The sequence below is a fragment of the Benincasa hispida genome, chromosome 9 (genome assembly GCF_009727055.1).
Source record: "Benincasa hispida cultivar B227 chromosome 9, ASM972705v1, whole genome shotgun sequence".
NCBI lineage: Eukaryota > Viridiplantae > Streptophyta > Magnoliopsida > Cucurbitales > Cucurbitaceae > Benincasa > Benincasa hispida.
Window position 1 is genome coordinate 15,608,827 of NC_052357.1, and position 8,450 is coordinate 15,617,276.

Below are 8,450 nucleotides of genomic sequence, written 5' to 3' on the forward strand. Positions count from 1 at the left end.
AATTTGTCTGAGTAGGATTTAATGTTTTACTCGCATATGCAATGGGATGCAAGATTGTTTTTCTCTTTTGTGCTAAAGCTGCTCCCACCGCATACCCGCTTGCATCACACATAATTTCAAAAGAAAGCGTCCAGTCTGGCGCAATCAATACGAGTGCGGTAATCAGCGCATTTTCCAAAACTCGAAATGCGTTGAGATAGTTGTTATCAAAATCAAATTTTCTGTCAGCCTCTAACAACGCACTCAATGGTCGTGCTATTTTCGAAAAATCTTCAACAACGTCTGTAGAATCCACCGTGCCCCAACAAGCTTCATACAGCCTTCATGCTTGTTGGAGGTGGAAGTTTTTCAATTGCGTAAATTTTTGCTTTGTCCACCTCCAATCCATCCCAGGAAATATTGTGTTCCAACACTATGCCCTCCTTCACCATGAAATGACATTTTTCCCAATTAAGCACCAGATTCGTCTCTTTGCATCTTTTCAGTATCTTCTCCACGTTGGCTAGACAGACTTTATAAGTGTTCCCATAAACAAAGAAATCGTCCATAAAGATTTCAATAGAGTAGTCGAGATAATCTGAAAAGATGGCCATCATGCACCTTCGGAACGTGTTTGGTGTATTGCAAAGGCCAAATGGCATGCGGCGAAAAGCAAAGGTCCCATATGGTCAGGTGAATATGGTCTTGTGTACCCGACATAACCATCCATAAAGGAGTAAAAGTCATTTCCAGTTAGACGGTTCTACTAAGGATGGTTGCGTTGTTTTTTTTTCTTCTTTTCTGTTGGCTCTTCTTCTTGCTTTGCGATCATCTCCTCTTCCTTGCTTTTTTTTTTTCTATGATTGCATTATAGGCAGCATTAGATGCACTGGAATCCTCTTCTTCATTCTCTTAATCAAACTTTTCTTCTTCAATCACATTTTGGTCATCATCTGAGTCATGCAGGTCTTCTTCATCCGAAAATTTCATGGCATGAATTATGTTAAACTCGAGCTTTTGTCCATTGATGCTCAAAGTGTTCTCTCCTTTATATACATCAATCTGAGCACGACCCATTGATAAAAAAGGTCGCCCTAGAATGATGGACACATCCTTGTCGGCCTCGTAGTCTAAAATGATGAAATCGGCTGGTAGGATAAATTTGTCGATGGTTATCAGCATGTCCTTCACCTTTCCCTCTAGATGCACCAGAGATCTATTGGCCAGTTGGAGAGTCATAGTTGTGGGCACAAGTTGCCTCACATTCAGCTGTCTAAAGATTGACAGATGCATCAAATTTATGCTGGCTCCCAGGTCACACAGAGCTTGCCCAATGTACAGTCCTCCTATGGAGCAAGGAATAGTAAAGCTCCCAGGATCGCTCATCTTTGGTGGAATGATTGATTTTGAACCTCTGAGTTAGCGCCATCATGGCAAACTACCAGCTCCCCTTTCTTAGTTACCATTATTCTTCCGAAACTTGGCGTAGGTAGGCATTTCCTCAATCGCTTCACTGAAAGGAATGTTAATATGTAATTGCTTTAACATAGATAGGAAGCGTTGGTATTGTACCTCTTTGTTCTTTTTCTTCCTTAGTCTCTGCGGGAAAGGGGTAACTGCACTTTCACAGTTCCCGTCTTAGTTGGCTTTGAGGTCGACGCAACCTCTAGTTCTACTGCTTCTTTTTCTCTTTCTTCTTCTTGTGTCACCGCAACTATCACCGCAATGGGAGTTATCCGACTAAGCTCTTTCTTTTCTCCTTCCACAATCTTCCCACTTCAAAATGTCACAACTTGACATTGCTCTTTACCTGATCCCTCCGGGTTGCGTGGGAGTTCTGTTGAACTCAGCAGAGCCCCTTGTGGTCTACTCTTCAGCTCACTCGCAATCTGGCCCATCTGTAATTTTAGATTGCTGATGGACGTAGCCTAACTTTGAAGCACAATTTTATTTTTCTCTATGTATTTCTTCAATAGGCTTTCCAAGGAAGAGAATTCGGTGGTTGTGAGCTACTTGCTTGATTGCTCGTTTGACCGTTATTGCGTGGGAAGAATCCTGGTGGCCCTTCTTTCTACGCCACAAGTTGGAAATTTTGTTGCTGATTCTTCCCAGCAAAATTGGGATGGTTTCTCCACCCAGGGTTGTAGGTATTCGAAAAGGGATTATTTTTTACAAAGTAAACAGATTGTGGATTTTGTAGGCAATCTTCCATCGCGTGCCCATCATCGCAAGTCACACACCTTGCGGTGTTTTAACTAATGAGGGAAATCGGAGGTCAATTTTACTCAACTACCAACTTCCCGTGGACACGGTGTGTGATGTATGTTTTTAAGATATACGTTGATAGTCATGCGTCGATGGTCATGCATTGGAATGAATATGCGTTAATAAATGTATGCGATGACCATGCGTCTTGCCACAAGTTTTCTTGCGTTCACGCCAAGTATAACATGGACGCAAGTTTCTCGGGTAATCTGAGGTTGAACTCAGGGACTTGTAGCTATATGATTGCGGTGATGTGCATGCGGCAGTTGAATAAAAGAATGGAGGGGATATTGCTAAGTTAATCCTACTCCTACTCCTATCTAACAGACAACACAATGAGAACATGCATGAGAGGTAGAGATGCAACAAACCTTGACATGAAATAAATATGTAGGTAAACAGATAAAATGCAGAGATGATTTCATTGCAATAGTTAAGAGTGACAGCAAAGGTAACCTTAGTCAACACAAGCCAATGCGTTCATGCAACACTCATGCAGATCAATCATTTTCCAATGACAATGCAATGCTCCTAAACCTAGGATGCGTGTGTTGAGTACAAAGTGTCCATAGAGCTTATTCCTAAGTCTCTACTCTTTTCCTATGCGATGATGCATAATGCACACAACGCTGCGGTGACCGCACTCAACCGTATCTTATTTCTAGGATGCATGCAATGAAGTGTTGACAAACAGAGCTTATCTCTAAGTCCCTATCTCTTGCTTATGCCAATCTAATCTCGCTTTCTCGAGTCTAGATTCTAATCTAGCTCTTTCGAGTCATTAGTTCTTTCTTTAGACTCTCTCTCGAGTAGCTCTAAAGGGGTGTTGGGCACAACATAAGACAAGACAGACGCATGAACTTGGTTGATGATAACTTGCAGAAATACAAGTTATTTATGCCATTTTATCTAGATATTTGCGGCTAAAGTAGAGGATTATGCGCCAATTGTATAGAAATTAGCTTAGTTCGCTAATAATTCCAAATGATTGTAAGGAAACCCACTAATGCCAAAAAGATGGAGAAAATGGCGAATATTTGCTCTGTTTTGCAGGAAAATCAAAGTAACCATTTGCGACCAAGGCTCAACCAAATTCTATCAACGCATCCTTATCACCTGTGCACCCTGATGTGTGTAAACGCATAAAACAAGTTGTGAAAGGGCGGGCCATCGGTCCTATTTTTCCTGACGACCGCATGCGGTTATAAAAAAACCAATGCCACATCCAGACCAATGATAGAGTGATGCAAGTGAGCAACGCAAGTGAAGGAGATCACGACGCGTGTACGGCTAACGACCATGCACAATTGACGAATTGATTGCAAAACAGAAAGGAATAAAATCCCTCCATCTCTGAAATTTCCATAACAAAAAGTGGGTCCACTTGGCCAAAATCAAAGATGTTCACCTATAAATACCCCAATGAAATTCAGTGAAAGGTATTGGGCAAAATTCCAGTGAAGGGAATTTCAGTGACGGGGGATTCCATTGAACTGGATTTTATCCAGTCATATGCTATTTGGTGCTGGGTAAAGTGCTACAAAATTCTAAAGAGAGAAGAAAGCTTAGTTAAGTGCATAACGATTCATCCAGGAAGAAAAAGACGAGATAAGGCCGAAAGGTGCAATCTCTGAGCCTCAATCCATCATCCGCAAGCGAAGCTTTGTTCAAGGACTCTGCTATTGAAAGGTCAGCCCGAGAGGGGAGCTTTTCCTACATTGTCAACCATAAGCGGCAAGCGGATTTCCACTGATCAATGACCAAGACATTGGCACTGACCGTCTCTATCTACCCCTTCTTTGTATTCGATATCTTTGTCATCTTTGTATTCATTCATCATGTATCGAAAAATTGCTAGAAATAATAGTTGTTTTGATTATGACCATATGTCGTATTCTGTCTATCACTGCTTTCCTCATATATGTTGTCTCCATCATGTTTTCTCTATCTTTCAATAAGCATTATAAGCATCCCAAGACTTAATGTAAAGTAAAGTTAATAAATACACTTAGCTAAAGTATGTTGGACGGCATCTTCACCTGTGAGAGTAGAAGTGAAAATGTCATTCTGATCTATCGAGAGAAGGTCAAGAGAGTGCGTTAACTAAAGCAAGTAGTACTTCAAGACATGGAAGCAACCTTGCGTTCATTACGTTTAGCTCTAGTTTCTATACAGACATGTGGGAAGCGTGGTCGATCACTGAGAGGAGTACGCCATGAGAAGAACAGAATAGTATTCGTCTCTTTATTTTCCTTAAGACCTTGCAATGATTTGTAAGCTTATCTGTCTTTTCTTTTCACACCTTAAGCCTTGCCATCGCAACCCCTGTCCTTGTACAGACTTCACAGCTAGCCCACTCTTTAGCATCTTGTACATTACGCCTGTATCAAATACATCTAGTTTAGGTTTATTGTATTTATTTCATTGCTTTACTTTACTTTATCGCAATTTCACAGATTTTGTAACATATAAACACTTTTCAAAGAATTGAGAAACCGGTCGCATAATAGCATGAAAACATCACATTAAATCGATACCGAATTTCCCCGTGTTCGACCTCGGATCACACCGAGAAACTTGCGATGGAATTACACTTGGTTTCATCGTAAGAAAACTTGTGACAACGCATAGCATACTACAAGAACATCTATTAATAACACATATCTAAGTAGTATCGCATAAAATTCCATTCATATATGCATTGTGTAGCATATCAGTATATGTGCATAGCATAGATGCATTGTAAACCGCAACAAGTTTTTGGCGCCGTTACCGGGGAACTGGTAACGGGGACATGAGCTTGTAGCATTAGATCAAATAAATTGTCAACAGTTGACACAAGATTGCTACTATCCCTAGTGAACAACGTATACATTGCTTAATGTGACCAACCACTTACTCTCTCAGATAGTTGATTGTTACTGACTTCACTCATGGACAAGCGATGCGTTAGCCCATAGACAGGCGTTGCAGTAGCTTCACACTAAGCAAATAAGTTTTCTCATATACTCACGCAACACACACTTCTCGATGGTTTGCTCCATGCTTCATATCCCTAATCCACATGACCAAGTATGCAATACCCAAGCAATCTCACTAAGTGTTGCAATGAAAGTAGATGCTAAGCAAGAAGATGAAGATGGAGTCAAAGGAACAAAGAAATGCATTGAAAATAGATTGTATTAATTTCTTAATTCCAAAATGTCATACAATACAATATAAGAAAGAATGGAAAAGAAAAGGACTGGCTAGAAGCAAAGACTTGCTTCCAGCAGATGTGTGTCAAGGCTGCTGGTGGTGCCATGGATGGGCGGAGGAGCTGACTCTCTCGAGATCTAACTCCAGTCGAAGGCTTCGGTCGTCACTCGGAATAGATGAAAGAGGTGAAGAACTCTCAGCCCTCTTCTCATGCATTTATCTAGATTGCGGGGAAAATCCCCAGTTGAGGGATAATCTCCGGATGTTTTGAAGTTATGCTCATCGAATTCTATTTATAGAGCTTGGATCCCCAACAAAATTAATTAGATTGCTCTAAATCTAACATTTGGTGCGCCAGTCCTTTTCTGAACCTCTACTACTAACGGCGCGGTAGGTGAAATGTCAACATCAGCTGTGGATTTTCTCGAGGTAGATGCATTGATGCGTTTATTCCACCTACCTTGCGTCGATCCCTTTAGAATGCATTGTCGCGTAGCCGCAGTCATTTAATGGCCGCATTTGCTTAATACCGCAACTCTACATGATGACCACAATCACCTGACGAGCGTAATTCCCATGTGATGGACGCATATGGCTGATTACCGCAACATCCATGCGTTGATCTAATGCGTTTGCCTTGCGTTGGAGAGTTTCTCCGCATGCGGTCGTCTATACGGTGGTCCAGTTTCTGCAATTGCGTTCATTTCCTGCATTAGCTACAAAGATAGAACATTGAATGCATAATTAACACAAAATAAGGGGTTAGCTGAGATTCGACATGCTGATCTATGCAAGCTCATATTCTCGTGAATTCCTATCATGATCAATGCATATTCTGCCTAACAACCTTCATAATTCTAAGTAAAAGGCCTAAGATGACATGCATTTCTTCATATCATCACCATCCCCCTCCTATTTTACGGAAATTTTGTTCAAGTCAAATAATTAGAAGTTGTGTCCTTGATGAAGAGTTTGAGTCTGTTTTGTCTTTTTTTCACAAGCATGCATGTAGAGATCATTTTAGTTCTAAACGAATTGCAAGAGAAATTTTAGACTCAAGACTACTTTAGAATTCTTTGTTCACTCGTATGCATTTTGCAAGCCTTGTAATAAGTGTAAAAAATCTGGATCTTTGTCAAAAAGAAACGAAATGCCACTTAACTCCTTTCTTGTATGTGAGATATTTGATGTTTTAAGCTTAGATTTCATAGCCCATTCCCTTCTTCGTTTGGTTATCTGTACATTTTTCTTACAATAGATTATGTTTCAAAGTTGGTTGAAGCAATTCCCACTACTAATGCTTAGTCTATTGTTTCAGGATTTCCCAAAAATAATATTTTTTGTAGATTTGGAATTCCTAGGGCCATTATAAGCGATCAAGGAACACACTTTTGGAATATAATCATAGAAGCATTATTGAGGAAATATGTAGTACACCACCAAGTTGCAATCCCGTATCATCCTCAAACAAATGGCGAAGCGAAAATTTTCAATAGAGAAGTGAAGAGCATTCTAGGAAAGACGGTCAACTTGAAAAGGAAAGATGGAAGCTCCGGACTTAATGATGCACGGGCTTATAGAACCGCCTTTAATACACCTATTGGAAAAATACATAATTGTATATGGCAAGGTGTGCCATCTTCCCGTTGAGGTTGAACATATGACATATTGGGCGATAAAATAATGTAATTTGAATTTAACCCAAGCCAGAGAGGAAAGACTTCTAGAATTACAAAAATGGGAGAACTAAGACGTGATGCTTATGAAAACTCCAAGATGTATAAAGAGAAAACCATGTCCATTCATGATAAAAATTTGATAAGAAAAGACTTCAAAATTGGACAAAAAGTATTGCTTTAAAATTCTAGATTTCAATTGATGTCTAAAAAACTTAAGTTCAAGTGGTTAGGTTTTTTTGAAATTACTAATGTTTTCTCTCATTGTGTAGTTGAAATTAAAAGTATTTAAACAAGAAAAAAATTTCAAGATGAACGGTCATAGGCTTAAAAATCTACAACGAAGGGCATGTAAACCAAATTCAATTGGACTTGCATTTGACTAATCCCTCGTACATGTGATCCCCCTCTTCACCAATGTCGAACAAGCAATGCTAAAAATTTGCAAAAACAAGAAAAATTTTCTCTTTCTTTTCATTTTCATTTTTTTTCTTTTCTTTTTCTTATACTCTGTTATTTTTTTTTTATTCCTTAACATATTTTGTTAATAAATGAAAGAATAATTTATTTTTCTTTTTCTTTATAGGTAAACTCAAGAAAAAGGAAAGCTCAAAAAAAAAAAGGACTTCTCTCAAGCAAAGGAAAAAATTGGGGATGGAAAATGTTGCTTGCATGTTTTTTATATTTTCAATATTTTCATAGAAAATTGAGCCTTACTAACATTTTTTCTCTATAATGATATATAAATGCATGTTTGGAACACTTGAGTATCTGAGCTCGGGTTAGATTTAGATTTTATCATTTTGATATTTTGATATCTTGATTAGATTTGGGGCTCTAATATCTTGATAATTGCTTTGATGTTCTGAAATTGAAATTTTTTTAGTTGTTAATGAAATATATCTTCCATATCAAGAGTGATTTTTCATATCTTTGTGAATACTCCATGATTTCTTTTTAATGTTCCAAAAGATTATTTTGCTATAAATGAATGAATGCATGATTGAATGAATGCATGAAACACAAAATAAAAGAATCACATTGATTTTATTTTATGTTCTCATTAGATTTCTCCGCAATCATTTCTTTCTTATCAATGAAATTTTGATGACGCACTCTTTTTAGCAAAGATAAAAGCAAATTTTAGACATTTAAAATTTTCTAACAAAAATTTGAAACAATTTTTTCAAAAGAAAATTTCTTTTCCTTTTAATTTCATAAAGACTCGAATGCTTTGTCTTTATGTTTATTTAGAATATTAGACTTTTAGAAATGTCATTTCTACTTTTTTTTTTTTTTTTTTATACCCCAATAGGACAACTTTTGGTCTAA